Genomic DNA, 16,704 nt, shown 5'->3' on the forward strand with positions numbered 1-16,704 from the left:
TCATTGAATGACATGGTAATCAAATATAAGTTTATATTAGCCAGAGCTTTTTTTGGGGAAAAAAAGGAAACGCTAATACAGCAGGAAGAAACTATAGGAATAGATTTGGTTTTGGTTTGTTGTGGGGTTTTTTTTAATGCCCAGAAAATTGGTTTATAAATAGATTTAATTTTTTTTCTTTGTACTCAGTTCTTCAGATCATGGAGGGAGGAAACTCATTAAGGTAATCTTACAAAGAGGTCAAGTGGAAAAAAGAAGCAATAGTTAGCCCATATGTTAAATAGGAAAAGACCTCAGACTGTAGAAACTTGCATGTCACCCTCTCCTTTTCCCTCTGACATAAGGCTGTGGTTAGAGTATTTACTGATTTTTATTTCATTAAAATACAAATATGGGAAAGAACATCAAGATCATGATTCAGAAAGCCTAATTCTGATTTTACTTATCCTAGTAAGTTCTGCATCACATCTAGCTTTCCTCTCTCCACTACATGTTTGGTCTTCTAATTTTATTCCTTGTTTTAAAATTCCCTTTGATTTAGCTTTCAAGGTGAGGAATGTGCTAACTATCAGCAGTGATATGGCACTGCATGTGGGAGAACTGGCACAGCCATCTGAAGCCTTGTTTGCAGCTGCTCCTGCTTTATTATAGAAGCATTTTGCAAAATCCATTATTTTAGAAAGATATACATCAATAATGGAGGAAAAACAAAAGTTTAGAATAGAAAGATTGCGCTGCTGTGAAGTAAAGTGGGAGATTAAATAATAGATCATGTACATGAAAGGTTGAAAATTAGTCTAATCACTCAAAAAAATGTTGAAAGAAGAGCTATTCTTATATTCCCTTCATGGTTACTACTCTGTCTTGTGGTTTAAACTGTTCTAAAAAGCGCTGACTTTCTCCATGCAGTACAACTTCTGGGTATTTCAGAAACATGCTATTGGGCAGTTGTGTAATAAAATTAGTGTCTGGTGGAAATCATATCCCCTGCTGCTGTGCAGAGATCTTGTTCTCTCAGGGAGCCCAGTGAATTTAATAGAGCTGGTGGAGAAACTTTCTTTTTTCCAATCAAACTTACTGAATTTTCGAGACATTCGATGGGTGAGACACTTTGCTGGATTGTATAATGAAGAGGGGAGAAGGATAGTGAGGAATATGAGATAACAGAGGAGCTGCAGCTCTAGTTTGCTGCTTTAGAAGAATCCCTTCCAACACAGCCCCTTCCTCTCTGAAGAACAGGGCACCTTGGTGGTACTGCTCTAGCTCCAGGGCTTTGTTGTGCTATAGTGAGACTCACTGAATGAATGGGACAAAAACTGTGTTGAAACTTTCAGTTTAAATTGCTCATTTTTCAGCTTACACAAGCCCCACACTGAGAGACTTACACATAAAACATCTACTGATTGGCATCTACTAAAAAAAGAGATTTTTGTTCACAGAAAATGGCAAAATAGTAAGTGTTTTTAACCTTTTTTAAAAACCACAGACTTTTTCCCCCAAACATTATTTGTTTAAAGGCAAAGCCTGGTTCTTGTAAAAAACACATCTGAAATGCAATACTAACTGTATTATTATTGCACATGACCTTTGCCTAGAGAAACAGTGATGGCAAAGTCCTTTGAGAGGTTCCCAGGGCTTCTCTGCCTCGAGAATCACGACTCTGAGACAGGAGTTTGGGGTGGTGAATATTTCTTGGGGTTCTATCTTAGTGTGGTGGGTAATACAATAGGAGAATTATTTTTACTGAATGTCAGTTGTGAGAAGAGAGGACAATTCTGCAACACTTCTTTGAGATGATCGGGCACTCATGTTGCCTGATTGTCTTTGGGAAGTGATTCTATAGTTGGCTTCCCTGGAGTGAAAATACCCTATCCATACAGTCCTCTGGACTCTGTGGACTGCATTGCCCCAGTTGTCATGAAAAATCAGTGACTGAAATTCTGTTTTCCCTGTAGCTGAAACTGGTTTAACATAGTTACACCATCCTCTACCAGCTATTTGGCTGCCTGTGGCGAGAGCCGAGCTTGTGGCAGGAACTGCTCCTTCCTGAGCATCCAAGAGTGCCCAGAACATCCTGGTCAGTGCTTCAGAAAGCCACTGCTGTTACCTGCAGTTATCTCTGTCCAGTTCTAACCAGCAATCTGCTAGTGTTGTGAATGGTCTCCACATTCCTGAGGAGGAGTTGCCTGGAATTGCCTGTTGTGTGATTTTTCAGTTAAGGTAGTTTAACACCATCCACCTTGCACTTGGAAAGATGCTTTCAGCTGAGCCATTTTGAGGAATCCTACATGCTTCAAAACAAAGTCTCTTGGTTCATCTCAAATCTCTGCGTTGCTATTTGACTACTCTCAATGTACACCGTGTCCTCCAGTCATGCAGTTCACATGCTTGCCACTGTTAAATATCACAGATCTCCTTAGAACAGACCTAGCCATGGTGTAAACTATTCTACATATCACAAACTGAGCATAAGCAGATGAAACTTGTAAATGGAGGAAGAAAGAAGGCATCACAAGACAGTTCTTTTTAAAATGGAATAAAAAGTAGTAGGTGAAGCAGTACAGATTCCCATTGCTGATTGTTTTAATTTCTTTGTGGGGTGATTTGCTCCATTGCCTCCTGTTATGTTTATCAATGTGCAGCTTAAATTGTCAGTTAAGCCAGCTCTCAATTTATCCAAAGATTTTAATGTAGGAGCATAAGGAGATTACAGGAACAAATTGTCAGGAGAAAAGAAAGCTAAAGACAACAGTTCTGATCCCTACACAAATAAGGAAACAAGGCTTTGTATATAGAGTATCCCATTCTTACCAAATTCAACAGATAGATAAAATTCTGCTAAAAGTGCCAGTGTTCAGTGTCTGCTATTAATTTTAAAAACTGCTGTAGACACCAACATTTTTCAGATTCTTGCTTAAGACACAAATAAATGTCTACATATAAGTAAAAAAATGCAATTGTTTTTGCTGTGAGAATGAAGATCACCTGGAAATTTCTCCTACACTGTGTGCAAAATACCAGCAAAGCGTTTGTGTACTTCAGTTTCCCAAGGCAATGTTCTGAGTATGATGCCAACCAGTCATTGATTTCTATCTCAGATTGATTCCTTTAAAGAAGTGTTTCAGTTTGAACAACCTAAAGCAGGCATAACTCTTTCCTTCTCTACACTCTCATGCTAGTTCTCTGACAGCTATCCACATAAAAGCTTTATCTTTGGTAGGTGAGTAGTAGGGAATGCAGAAAATCACAGGTTAGTGCACAAATGGTGGGGGGGGTTTTTGCATGTGTGTGTTTTCTGACAGTCTCTAACACTCACCTTCCCACACAGAGCCGGTGGTCTAAGCCACACAGCATCACTTAATTCATACACTTGAGAAGGGTGGGCTTCAAGAGCACTGCACGTTCAGGTTGATCAGAGTTAGATCTGGGACTACCCCTCTGTGACATAAAATGTCAGTAATATATGCACCAACCCTGCCAAATCTCTCTCTGTCCTCTGCTTAGAAAGTGTTGACTCCACAAAACCTCCTCTTAGATGCCAAGTTAATTTCTTTCAACCCCTGTGCTAGAGTCAGCTTCCAAATGGACTCTACAGCAGTTCCCATAACATTTGCTTCCAGCTGGCCAAGGCTCTGAAGTGCTCCAGAAAGGCTTATGTTTCCTGGAGATTAAATGTTTCTCTTTACTTTGTTCACCTGGAACTGTGGCTTTCAAAGGTACATTAGAGCTATTTCTAGCAAAGTTCATGTTGATGGCTTTCAGTTATCACTATCACATAACATAATTATGGCAAAAACTGCAGATAAGGTAAAAAAATTTTATTAGAGTATTACTACCACTATGATAAGGTTTTCAAGAAGGCAAGGAACTGAGGCAATGTATAGAAGTTACCTCTTGTCAGCTGAGACAAAGTAATAGACTGCCTATGAGCTCTTAGTCTATTTCAGAAAACCAAATAAGATTAAACTTTTAAATCACAGACTTCATAAAAAAGCTCAGCATAGGTTGATTGCTCCTGTGGTTCCTTATAGAGCCAGTCTTTCACATTTAAACTGTAACTTCTGTGAATTTTAACTAGGAAGAATTCAACGAGGTCTGTTACCAAACTGCCCAGTTTGAACTGAAGGCACTAGATTGCTCTGATAGCAATGGTAGCTCTATTGTAAATGAATGGTGAGACTGATCCTTCATATTTGTAAGTGATGTGTAGGCTGATAGGATTCAAGTACTATACATCCAGCAAGTCCAGACATCTGAAACCCATGGAAATACCACAGAAGAGTTTGTTCCGTGTTCAGTACATTTATATTTTAGCACTAGCCAAAAGAAAAAGAAGCCTAGCAGTCAGTTCAGGTGTTTTCTTAAGAACAAGTGACTGTTTGATTAAATACCTCCTGAAAATGTCACTTTCAGAACAAGATCCTAGCTGCAGGGAACCAAAAGAAAGCTGTTCTGTTGACTCAGATTGCATGTTCTAGCTCAATTTCTGTTGGATTTAATCTGTGCTTCCCTCATCCATGGGCAGGCCTTGTAAAGTATTATTTCTTCAGGTCTACAAGCTCAAGGAAGGAAAGTGGCACAACTGTAAAGGAGTCTTAAAAAAAAGTAACAGAAAGGCTTTGAGTGTACAATATATTTATTTCATACTGCGGATAAACGCTACAAAAATTTAATGGTGTTCGTGGGCTCTGCTGGTTCTCAAGTCCTTCTTAGCAGCCCTTTTAATGTACAGCTGAGGGAAACCCCAAAGATGAACCCTAAGGTTTGCATCTGTGTATATACATGTATACAGTTACATATAAAATGCCCTCTCTTTGTTTTACTCAGCCTATTGCTCTTATGCACAGTGATGGATTCTGCATGGATCATGCTTCCTAACAGCTAGAGAGTATCTTCTGTAATCAGTCATGTTGCCACAGGATGGTTTTGGAAATAAATGGTAATATCAGCCATTCCTGTGACTGCTTGCTGTATGAGTCTTGTCCAGTAAGCTTGAAATGAAGCGGTGTATAAACATGCCCGTTCCCTTAGATGCTTGCTGAAATGGTCAGCTGCTTTCATAAAAAGAGACAGATGTATCCAGCTGGGACCCATTCAGGTGATACATCGCTTTTTCTCTTCCATTAAAGACAATATATGCTTTAGTACTAAATACTGTTTAAGGAAACTTTCCCATGGAATAGATGCTGCTTTCATTTCCTTTCCAAATCTTGATTTATTGGGATTGTTTGGTTTTGTTTCTTTCAGAGATATTGCTTCACTTGTATGCACTTATTATTCCTTACCTGAATCTTGGTGTTATGAGGATTATATGAAGTAAAATGCTTAAGAAAACCCCAAAACAAAACCAAAACCTCATCCCCTTGCTGTTTTTCTCCAGTGGGCTACATTTTGAGATTTAAGGATGTCTAAAGGGCATTTTAAATCAAATCCCAGGCTATGGAATGCTATACAAAACATGCTCCCTAAGCACAGTATTTCTTCATAAGAAAATTTATTCCGTCTTCTTAGATTCTATCTGTAACCAAATTTCATTTCTGCTTGCATTACGCTTTCATTCCTCTTTTAAAATATTATTTCCTTTGTTCCACACATAATTTAAACCAAGCTGCTATTAGAAAACAGCAGGATGGCACATAATTTCATTGTCTATAACAGTACCATTATAAATCTTTAATGTATGTGCAAGGACTTAGGCAAATAAAGCCTCAGAAAAGCTGGCTATTTGCACAGGAGAGGGTTGCTCACAAAGGTGAGTGTGTGCGAGGTCAGGATCTCCTGCACTTCTTTTCTTATTTTGTTCATAGGCAGAGTAACTTTTGCAAATGTAAGTAGCTATAGATTCCAAAAATACTCTCACTATACCTTTCACAAAAGTCTCTTAGGTTCTGATCCAAAGTCAGTGGGAGTTTCCTCATTGCCTTAAACAGATCTGGGAACAAGACTCAGAGCAGAAGGCAGCTGGGGAAAAACTCCTTTACAGATGCAATTATGGATTAGCTTTTTTTCTTTTTACTTGCTATTACCAACCTGTTCCCATTCTCCAGGCAACTCTCAAAAGAGCTCATTGCTAAGATCTGGCAGAAGGAAAATTATCTGAAGTGACAGCAGGTGTTTTCTGAACAGAGAATCTGCTCTTTCCAGAAAATACCCATAGTGAACAAGAAGATGAGAACTGTAAATGCTGTAATGGTGGAAGAGAGCATGATGCTAGTCATTCTCAGTGTGCTGACCAAATACAGCACATGAAAAGAAACAGAAGAGATCTGTCTCGATACTTTTGCAATTGAACAAAGATTGGATCAGCTTTACTGGAGTATTTCCTTTCTGGCTGCCCTTTGTAGTTTGCAAGACTGCAGTGACAATTTAGTGAGCTTGGTAGGAGAATACAATCCAGAAAAGAATGTTTTCTGGTGTTTTGCAGATATGGACAGTAGAAAATCCTTCTGTTTCTATTCCTAGGAAACACTCCCAGTGGCTGTAAGTCACAGAGACAGGCATGGAAAATTGTAACAAAAAAAAAAACAGTAATGTTTTGTAAAATTGTGCTTCTAAATATAGGGGTTATTTAACTTTTAAACTTGCATATGCAGTATATGCAGTGAGGCTTTTGAAACTCTGGTGAGATTACCATGCAAGGATCTCAAATTCTTTTTTCTAAAATGCTGTCATGTGCTTGTAGATGAAAGTTTTGAAGCACGAATCCTAAAGAATCCCCAAAAATGAAAGACAAAACGAATTCTATTTTTAGAGTTAATTCTTTTTGCTTTGGTTTATCCATGTTTCATGACTTTGAGTAGTTATGATTTGTCACTATTCGAACTTCCAACAATGGGAAATGCTTTCCTGACAAGATGCTGCTGACAAGACTTGGCTCCTTCTGTGTTGAGGGCTAAGGCTTCCTCTTCAGTCCTGCTGCTTTTCATTTTCCCTGATGAAGCTTCAGGCTCATGGGTCCCACCAGGCTTTTTAAAAATCACCATTGAATGTGAACAAGTGCTGCTCAGCCACTCTGATGTATTGATAGTGAGATGTTCTTTCCCCTCATTTCCCCCCTAAAGAAGCACAAGGATCCCAAAATGACTTGAGTAGCCCCACTGACCAGGTGCTCCATTTTTGTAGAGGAGTCAATATGCCAAGACTCAATGTGACAAGTTAATGCCACCAAGTGAGGTAGAAAAAATGATCTATTATTATATCTCCTCCTAGCTGAAATGTGCTCAGACTGAGGGCTGAATCTTAAACTCAGCTGGTGAAAATCCAGAACAATTGTACTACTTATTGTGTGATACAGTTATTTGGTATTATTTGGTAGGAAGTTATACATACATTGGTGATGCTGACAGCAAGCGGGAGCTTGAATTTGAATATGGAAACAAGAATTGGATGGGTGACATCAGCTGCTGTGGACCAGTTTGTAACACAAACTTAATGTGTGATGCAGCAAATTCTCCAGTAATGGTGAAATCGATCAGATGGGGCAGGGAGAGAAAGGGGAGGCTTTTCAACCAGATAATATAGGTTTACTTAAGGCATGTGGTTCTTTACAGCCAGCGGCACTGATTGAAAGTATAAGCAAAGCAATAACAGAGAACCTGTGATTTGTGATAAAAAGAAATAAATCCTTTTTTCTGTTTCTAGTAGAAGAAATGTGAGCATCTGTGTTTTCAGCAACCTTCTGTCTCGTTTCCTCATCTTTCCCTCTGAACAAAGTACTGACTGACACTGGGGAGATGATGTTCTTCCTGTCTAGGAATCTCTGGCTGGCTGCTATGAATTCAGAGTATCTGTAGATGGGAGCCGCAGAGGCTTAGTATCACCAGGGCTAGATGAAATAGATTTGAAACTTAAATACTAAAATGATGCTGAGAAAAGATATGTCTCTGCAGCTGCTGTTGAACCAAACCCTTGTTCAGTTCACATGCTGTGTTCTTTGTATTTATGTTCAAAAGAGATGAAAAGATCATTAAAAATTCCATGAACTAACTCATGAAGATTCAGAACTGAGCACAAAGCATTTGGACTTTCCCCCAGATGTTTCAGTGAAAAACAGATATTTGATTTGCAGCCTATCACTCACCATAAGTTTATTAGGACACATACTTTCACAGTCTTATTTTAAAGTTCAACGTATTCAATTAATCTCCAAAAAGCCAGGTGCCAGAATTCTTGCCTAAAGTTTTAGAGAACAGGTGCAGAAGGTAGAGGAATCATGCATCAGTTCTTCTGCATCTTCTGGAGGTCAGCCTGCCTTACAGGTGCACTTTGAAAGTGCTTTGCAAAATACAGAGCATGATCTTTCTGATTCTGGATGGGTTTTGGTGCGTACCTCTACCTTTTGAAAATCACGTGGAAAAGGCAAGTGGGTTATTTTTGCTCCTGTTTAAAACAACAGCTCAGGCTATAGTACTCAATCTCAGTCCTTTAATCCTCCTTGAAGCACTCAATCTCAGTCCTTTAATCCTCCTTGAATACTACTGCACTGCTGCTCTACAGACAAAGGTTCTGGGGCTTTTGTGAGTGTGGAAAGAGGAGTGAGTCATTGTGGCAAAGTATGTACTCTGAACTCTAGCTATTACAGAGTATTAAGCAATTGCCCTTGGTAAGAAGTGATAATAGCAAATAATAGCATATTCATTTTGTTGTTGAAAATTGATTGTCTAATATATAACTGAAAATTCCAATTAATTTTGATCTTGATGCTCACAGCAGATAAGCATAATGAAGATTCCAAGAGACCTGCTTTCATACATATGAATAAAATAATTATTATGCAGCATATCTAAGTAGATGTCACCATCAGAAAGTCTACCCTTGAATAAGAGGAAAGGAAGAAAATGACCTTTCTTTTCTACTCAGAAAGGAAGTATTGGCTATGTATGTGGCATGTTTTGGACATCACTAGCTGTAAGATATTTTTCTTTATAAACACGACAGCTTTACTAAACACGGTACAAAAATACTTTTATATGAATTCAGCTAAGTTTATCTCTTTGAGAATGTGCTGAATGTTGTATCTTTTAACATAAGATTTTATGCACCACTGGTTCCCAGTATAACTCTGACACACATTTTCACTGTGCTTTGAAATCATGGAGCACGCTTCTCCATACACTTTATATTCTTTCATACAGTTTTGTGCTGGAAGTTTTGTCTCTGGGACTTAAATGACAAGATGGTGCAGTCGTACTTCACATTGTAAGGAAATGTCAGTCCTTCTACAAGTGAAAAATTGGTAAAGATCTAGTGACGTGAATTAAAGTAGTTTAGCAACTTTGAGCAACTACTATTAATTAAATTGACTTGCAACTCATTACTGGTGATGTAGGATAAAATTGCTAAACTTCCCTTTGTGTGTATCTAAGATGGCAATGCAATAAAATTAACTTGACTTATGATGCAAGGCTCCTGCCAGGATTGCTTAAAAGGCAGGATGAAGAACTGAAAACATTTGTTTACAAATATGCTTATTCTAGACTGTTGAGAAATTGGATTTTACACTTAATGTTCTCAATTTTAAACTTGACATGAACAATAATATATGGCAAATAATTCCAAGGCTCCAGTTCAGGAAACAAATTGTGATTAGAGACTCAGAATTGCAAGAAGGCATAAATGCAGCTCTAATCTTTCTTTTCGTATTGTGAGTCTCGTTATAAACACAGTATCTTTCCAACATCAACTCTTATTTGCATTTCTTTTCCTCCCCCCATTTTGTTCCTTAGAGAAAATAATTTCAAAGCAGTACCTTGTTAAATTACCAGAATTACTTTACCTGAAAATGTCTGTTGATAATGTCATCAAAACTGTGTGTTCTGAGTACAACCTAGTTATGTGTGAAATCTCTGCTATTTCCTCATGATAGGTAAATCAATGCTAGGTTTATAATGCTCATTCAGAGATATCTTATAATAAATCCTCCTATATTTCAAATTCATTATTGGCTTTGCTGGATATCTAGATGGTGTTATTGGGGACAGATGACATGCACACTGATTATAACCTGTTACTTGAAAAAATTGCAATGATCTTAGGTTCAGGTCCTTAAATGAGAGCAACTAGAAGACCTACCAAATGTTCATTAACAGAAAGGGAGAAGTTGGAATAGAAGGCAAGAGGGGAGCAGATCAGAGTCAGATGCGAATCACCCTCCTCATAGATTTGTCTATTTTCAAAGTTGTAGGGCTAATGAAGAATAATTATAACTTATTAATTTCTCATCATCTTAATGATTGCAACTCAGTAACACCATATGTCACAAGGCAAAAAAGAGAAAATTCTCTTGACTGCAGTGTGAGAGGAAATAGCTTTTATCAGCACATATTAATCTGAAGGAGAAAAGTCTCTAAGACACCTATGTTGCGCATGAGTGGAAAGATGCGATAATTTCCAGGGTGTTTCTCAGTGGCATTAGCTATGCTAGGACTAAACATTACATCTTTAGCAGCATCATCTCTGCAAAAACTCTTTCAGCAGAAATTGAACTTCATTTGTCTAATTTCTGAGAATTATCCCTTCTAATAAACTGTCATCACAAATTTTGCTCAAAACTAAAATGCCAGATAGAGCAAAAAAGGAAATCTTTTCTTGGCTGTGTAAAGACTTCCTATACGTTTCCCAATAGTTTCAAGTAACTAAATAAACCCCAACTTTTAAAAAAAAACATTGAGTTGAAAAATTAAAGACTGCTTCCTTTGCAGTCTTTCCTAGTGTTCCTTTGCAAGAGATCGATGGCTATTTAATATTGACATTTGACTGAACAGCAAGAAAAGAATCCTTAAGTTTTGGCACTTGCATGCACTGCTCTCTTAAACATTTATCATGCATTGCCTTAAAGAGTTAAACATGCCTGAAGCCCAAAATGGCAGTTATTCTCAAAAAGGGGAGTTACTCTAAAGCCAGAGCCTTATAATCACTGAGAAAGCTGTATCAAGAAACCAGAGAAGTGCAGCTTGATATTAGTCCCTAAATTAAAAGAGCAAAACCTGCATAGTCAAATTTGCTTTAAATGCTGCACAGAGTTTCTTCCAAAGGCCTGCAATTACTGCCCAAACTGTAATTTTGCAAACACTTTCAGACTAAGAGGAAAAATCCCTCTTATGAACCAAACTTTAAATCATGGTTTCCCTCTCCTGCCCAGTACAAATAGAAAGCTGCTACTGCAGAATACAGAAAGAGAACATTTGAACCTGAAGAAAACCACAGCTATGCTATGGTAAAGTACAGCTTATAAACATTTATCCACAAAAAAGCATCTACAATTTCAGACCACATCGAAGAATTTACCTCAAACTAGAAATTAACCATATCTGCTGGAGTCACATGAAAGTATTACTCATTATAAAGGCACTCATTCACATAGTTGCAATGTACAGTTTACCGCTATCCAAAGACACAGACCCTGTAAATCCAGCATTAGAGTACAGAAGATAGTTTGCACCCAAGCACAGGAAGCACATTGTGCAATTAAGAGAGAGCACACAAATGTACACTGACATTGAGTTACTAAGCACCACCTCTGTTTAAGCACTGTCAAATATGACTATAGGAAAAAGCTACAAACCTAACAGTACTAGTTCAGCACAGGACTGTACAGCAAGCGCTCCCCTGCAATACACACACAGCCACACGATGCAAAAAGAGACAGTTAGTGTCACTGCATATCGGCTCCATTCCTTCACTTGATTTAGAAACAACAACAGAAATAACCCATGCTCTGATGCTGCTCCCAGACTGGAGGTTGTCTCTCCCCCAGCAAAAGCTGCAAGGCTTCAGCTCCTGGATTAACCCAGGGAGCCAGTGCCTGCTGCAATATCCAAGTCACTTACTGCATTGCTTTTCAGCGGAGTGAAAGTGGCTGCTCTTCCCGGGCACACATGGCTCTCTCAGCTGGAGGGTTCTCTGTTCAGCACAGTTCAGCTCCAAAGTCTCTGCATGTGGAGGGTAGTTGTCTGTGCTCTGTACTGAGGTTTTCTGGCTGCAGTGACTGCTCACCCTATCCATTGCCTCTGGTGTATGCTAAGTAAGCAATCCCTTGGGTCTTCATAATGAAAGGATGAAGAGTCGCAGCTTTTGAGAGCAGATAAGGTGTTCTGCCGAAAGCCTCTGTGCTTCCATGGCATTTTAAAGGCAATGCCTTTATCCTGCCTCACAGTTTTTCTATAGTGCAAGTTGTTGTATTCTGTAACTTGCAGTCAAATAGCCAAAAGCTATTTTTTATGTTTCAGAGACAACTTGAGTTTACAAATTCAAGCCAATGCATTTTTAAATGTTGAGGAACAAACACTTTCAATTGAACTTAATCTTCTAATTTTCACAAGTACAAATGGAGGGGAGGGGTTTCTCAGCTCTAAAACATACTGTAGCAGCCCTGCTTACGCAAAGGGTACAGTCAAAAAGCAGCAGCCTAAAACTTCATGAATTAACATCCCAGATTTAAAATGCTCCAAGCAGGAGCATCCTGAAGGATGGACTGTCACCCTTGTCCGTTGTCTGTAGAGTGTCTGTCACTGTATGGTGGGGGGACTGGTCCTACAGCAGGATGACAGGCTTAGAAATAACAAGCACTAATAATAAAGAGGCAGAAAGAGCAAGAGCCACAGTAAAAAATTCCTTATTAGGGATCCTAATCTTTTGACTATGGTGACATGTTTTTCTGTCGCTTTGGGAGATGTGGGGGAATTTACTTGCTTTCCTCATAACCAGCTTGAGTGCGGTGTACAGATGAGCAGATTTGTGAAGCCAGGCTGCTGCCCATTCCAATCCTGACCTTCAAGGAACTCCCAGGAAGAAAGACCCATTCTGGTGCTGTGCTTACCTGTCACCCAGGCCTCCTGGGACCTGCCAGTGCTAATAGCGCCTAACTGGGTGCCATAAATTTGTGAAAACCAGGGCATTGCAGCCCTGCAGGTAAAAATGTGATGCTTTCTCCACACAGGTGCCCCAGATAGATAGCACAGCAATCATTAATTAAGATTTCCGAAGACTAGGCATTGTGCAAGGAGTTGGTTCACACATCCCCTTAAAGCTCTTGGGCAAGGGAGATATTCTTGGGATGTTTTCTAATTTCATGGGAGTGTTAAGACCTCAAGAGAGCAGCAGTAGCAGTAAGAGGAGGCTTTAACCCCCTTAGTAATGGCTTTAAAATTCCCAGAGGCTGATTATCCTTTCAGATAGCATGGGGAAATCCCAGCCAACGAAACAGTGTGCCTAATAAATATTGCAGGAATATTAATCAGATCCTTTAGAAAAAGGGCAGTCAAGGACAGGCATCTGGAAAGAGCGTGTCACATTCCTCCTTTGGAAAGTGTTTTATTAGCTGGGCTTTGGCTTTTTCTGGAATTTCCATATCAATGCAGCTTTCTACAATGCCCCTCAGCATCACTGGTACTGTACCTATTGTTTTCAGTGCTGTGGGTTTTGCCTGTGAAAATGCCAAAGATACTCAGACTGGCTGACAGATGTTGCTGGAAAGCTGCTGGTTTGCACTTGCACAGAAATACGTCTCAGAGGAGAGGGGAAACCAGCTTATGACATCTTGGTGTCAGCATCAGTGGGTTTCTATGAAATGAGAAAACACTCCTGTAAGAGGAAAACTGTCCTTTTTAAAACTCTCTCTTGTGCTCACAGTTGTGTTTAGCACCTCAAGGTAACAAATTTGTTGAGTCATAGAATATAAGAACCAACAAAGCTGCCTTGAATTTTAAGTTTGTTGTATATAGAAATTATGTATGAGGTGTGCGTCGACTTTCAAAATGCAGAACAGACACAGTTCCTGGCCCAAGGAGTATCCAGTGAAAATAAGACAAAATGATGCAGATGTGTAACAACCAGGATTGCCAGGTGATAGTCCTATTGTAAGGAAAGGAGGAAAACCTGGCTGGATTTGGGAGCTGCAGCATTGGTGGCAGAAGCAACTCATACTGAAGGATTTCAGCTTTTACAGGACCCTATAGAAAGGCATTTAAATTCTCCATTTTATTCCTCTCTCACCCTTTTGGAGTATATTGATCTTTCCAGTAAGTCCATTTACTCTCCTTGGTTGGGGTGATAAGCTATAATGGATTTCTTGGAAGTATGAGTTGGACAAAAATAATTGAGTCAGCAGAGTAATTAGGTGTGGACCTTTTTAACGTTCCAGTAGACCCCAGCCCTGGCTATGGGCAGATAAGTAGTTATTCTAACAAGCATAATAATCTCATCTTCTGGAGCTGTGGTGAGGGCAAAGGGAAGGATTATAGATTTCAATGGATCATTTTCCTCTAGTTTTCTGGGCTCCTTGCCTCAGTTCAATAACACAGCATACTCTGCTATGCTAACACATCACTTTACTTTCTGCTAGTAACAGTATTTTAAACCCTGAAAACAAAAAGAACGGAGCAACTGATTTACCAAGAATAGGCACAAAGGATGGCAGCATTGATTCCAAGCCTTTAGGAGGCATTTTAAATTTCAAAAGCATGGTTGCACTCCCCACTCAAAAAAACCTTGAACCCCAAACTCTCTATGCAGTCATTTCAATGGAAAATAAACATGTTGTAAAATAACTATCACATTTAAGGAACAGACCAATAAAATAACCTGGAAGTGTGGGGTTGTCAGTTTGTTGTTGTGTAGGGAGGTACCAGCGACTAAGCAGCAGTGTTGCACAAGATGATTTAACAGAAGAGCTTTTCCAAGCCAGCTGGAAAGTATATTATATTGCAAACTGCAATAAAAGAGAACTGAATTTTAACCTTCCTGTTAGGAAAACATGAAGGGCTGATAATTGACTCTGGATGTGTAATTTAGAGAGAGCCATATAGTGCAGTGTTTGTCTGTAAGAAAAATAGTTCATATATGAATTTGTTTATTGTAAATTTATTTATTTGTTTGTCATAAATATATAAGGCATTATATAGGAGCAATATAGTTGTGTCAAGAACAGACTCCATAAGCTTAAAAGAATTTGGGCGCAGCCTGGATATGCCTTTATTGAATTACTTGGTGTTACAATACAGGACAGGTTTATTGTGGCTGCATTTAAGAGCCCCAGCAATAGCCTGGGATAACTTGTGGTAGCTATTGTACAGCAAGACAAAGAGCATAACCTGCCCAAGGGGCAGCTGAGCTGGAGGCCAGTGTCTGCAGGAAGATCACCTTGGTGCTTCTATTTCAGGTAGGGAATAGAAAAATTGGGAGGAAAAGACTGAGTAAGGCCTGCTCAAGTCACCTGGACCCTTCAGAGAATTCAGTGTAGCTTCAGGTTACAAAAAGCCAAGGATGTTCTGTGCCTCCCTCCAAAGAGATGGGCAAAAGACCATCTTTTTTACTTAGTTATTTAAATAGATCATATAGTTCAGATTTGAAATACTCTTCTGCTTTTTCGTCTTTCAGCTGGCTTTGTGGTCAGCTGCTCACTGCAACCCACAGGAATCGAGCACTGGAAAAAGGAGTTCCTCACTACACATCATCTCATGATAGCAATTAGTGGAAAATCTGCCTGATATTGTGTCCTAGAAGAAAAGTGATTATAGAAATTAGGTATTTTGCACATTAAGGGTTAGGACAATAATACTTTGTTTGATGTATGAGATCAGATTTGTGTACATGCTGAATGGAACTTACCAAAGTTAAACTGTGTTTAATGTATGAGCTGGGCACCCATTCGTAACTATAGAGCTGATAATCTTTATGCTCTTATTCCAGAATAATTTAACCTAAATTGAATGATGAACACTTTAATTTTCAACACAAACATAAAACTGCTCTAAATACACATCTTTACCTTTTTCACTTTTTTTTTCCCCCTTTTTTTTCCTGAATATGCTTACATAGGCAGACCCTGCAAAAGAGAATGCACAGAAATCATGCCTGTCCCCCTGGGAGGACATTCCCAAATCTCTCTTAAACTGATTTCATCCTATTTCATTTGAGATAGTACAGCTTGTGGAGATGACGAGGAAAAGGAACTGGGTATTTAGTCAGCAAATTATCTCGTTTGAATTAGAGACATGTTTTCTAATTTCATGGGGCAATTTGCTTTGGGATCAGTATCTCAAATGCCTTATATTTTTCCCTTAAACTAGCAGGTTGCACACTCTTCTATACTCTGTTTCAGCTTTTCTTCTTCTCTTACTGTCAGTGCTGTTACTCCTACAGACTTGCTACAAATGAGTTATTTAATCCACAGCTTTTCATCCCTAATGTTTTCCAGTTAAACCCATGAGTTCAACTTTACTTCTCTTCTCTTTCCTATATGATTTCTCTCTCAGGTCAAGGATGTCGCATAGGAAAATCTAGGTATGTCCCCAGTAAAACTGAAAGTGGAATCATGGAACTTGAATTGGGTCTAATAGAATATTCAAGATAATTTTATAAAATGTGTTGTCCCTGTGCCCCAAAAATGCACTAAGCCCTTCGCAGGTGGTGAAAAGGCAGGCACAGCCCTATAATCCATCAGTTTGTCAATGATGTGCTCTGAGAGGATGTGCTGTGGGGCTGTGGGAAGCTATGGTTTTATATTTCAGCATGAGGGAGAGAAGAGCAGAGTGTTACTGAGGAAAGGAGATGATGTGAACTGAAAAGTATGCAGACAGCCCTGATTGTCCATGGGATCAGAGAATGTCTTTTCTCCAAAGACATTTTGCATTTGGATCTTGCCACTGGATTTTTTTGGGGGAACTGACTGATACTAAACTCTGAAGGCTTATGTGTTCATTGTGG

This window comes from Nestor notabilis, unplaced genomic scaffold (assembly GCF_000696875.1).
Source record: "Nestor notabilis isolate BGI_N333 unplaced genomic scaffold, ASM69687v1 scaffold7528, whole genome shotgun sequence".
In the NCBI taxonomy this organism is placed as follows: domain Eukaryota; kingdom Metazoa; phylum Chordata; class Aves; order Psittaciformes; family Psittacidae; genus Nestor; species Nestor notabilis.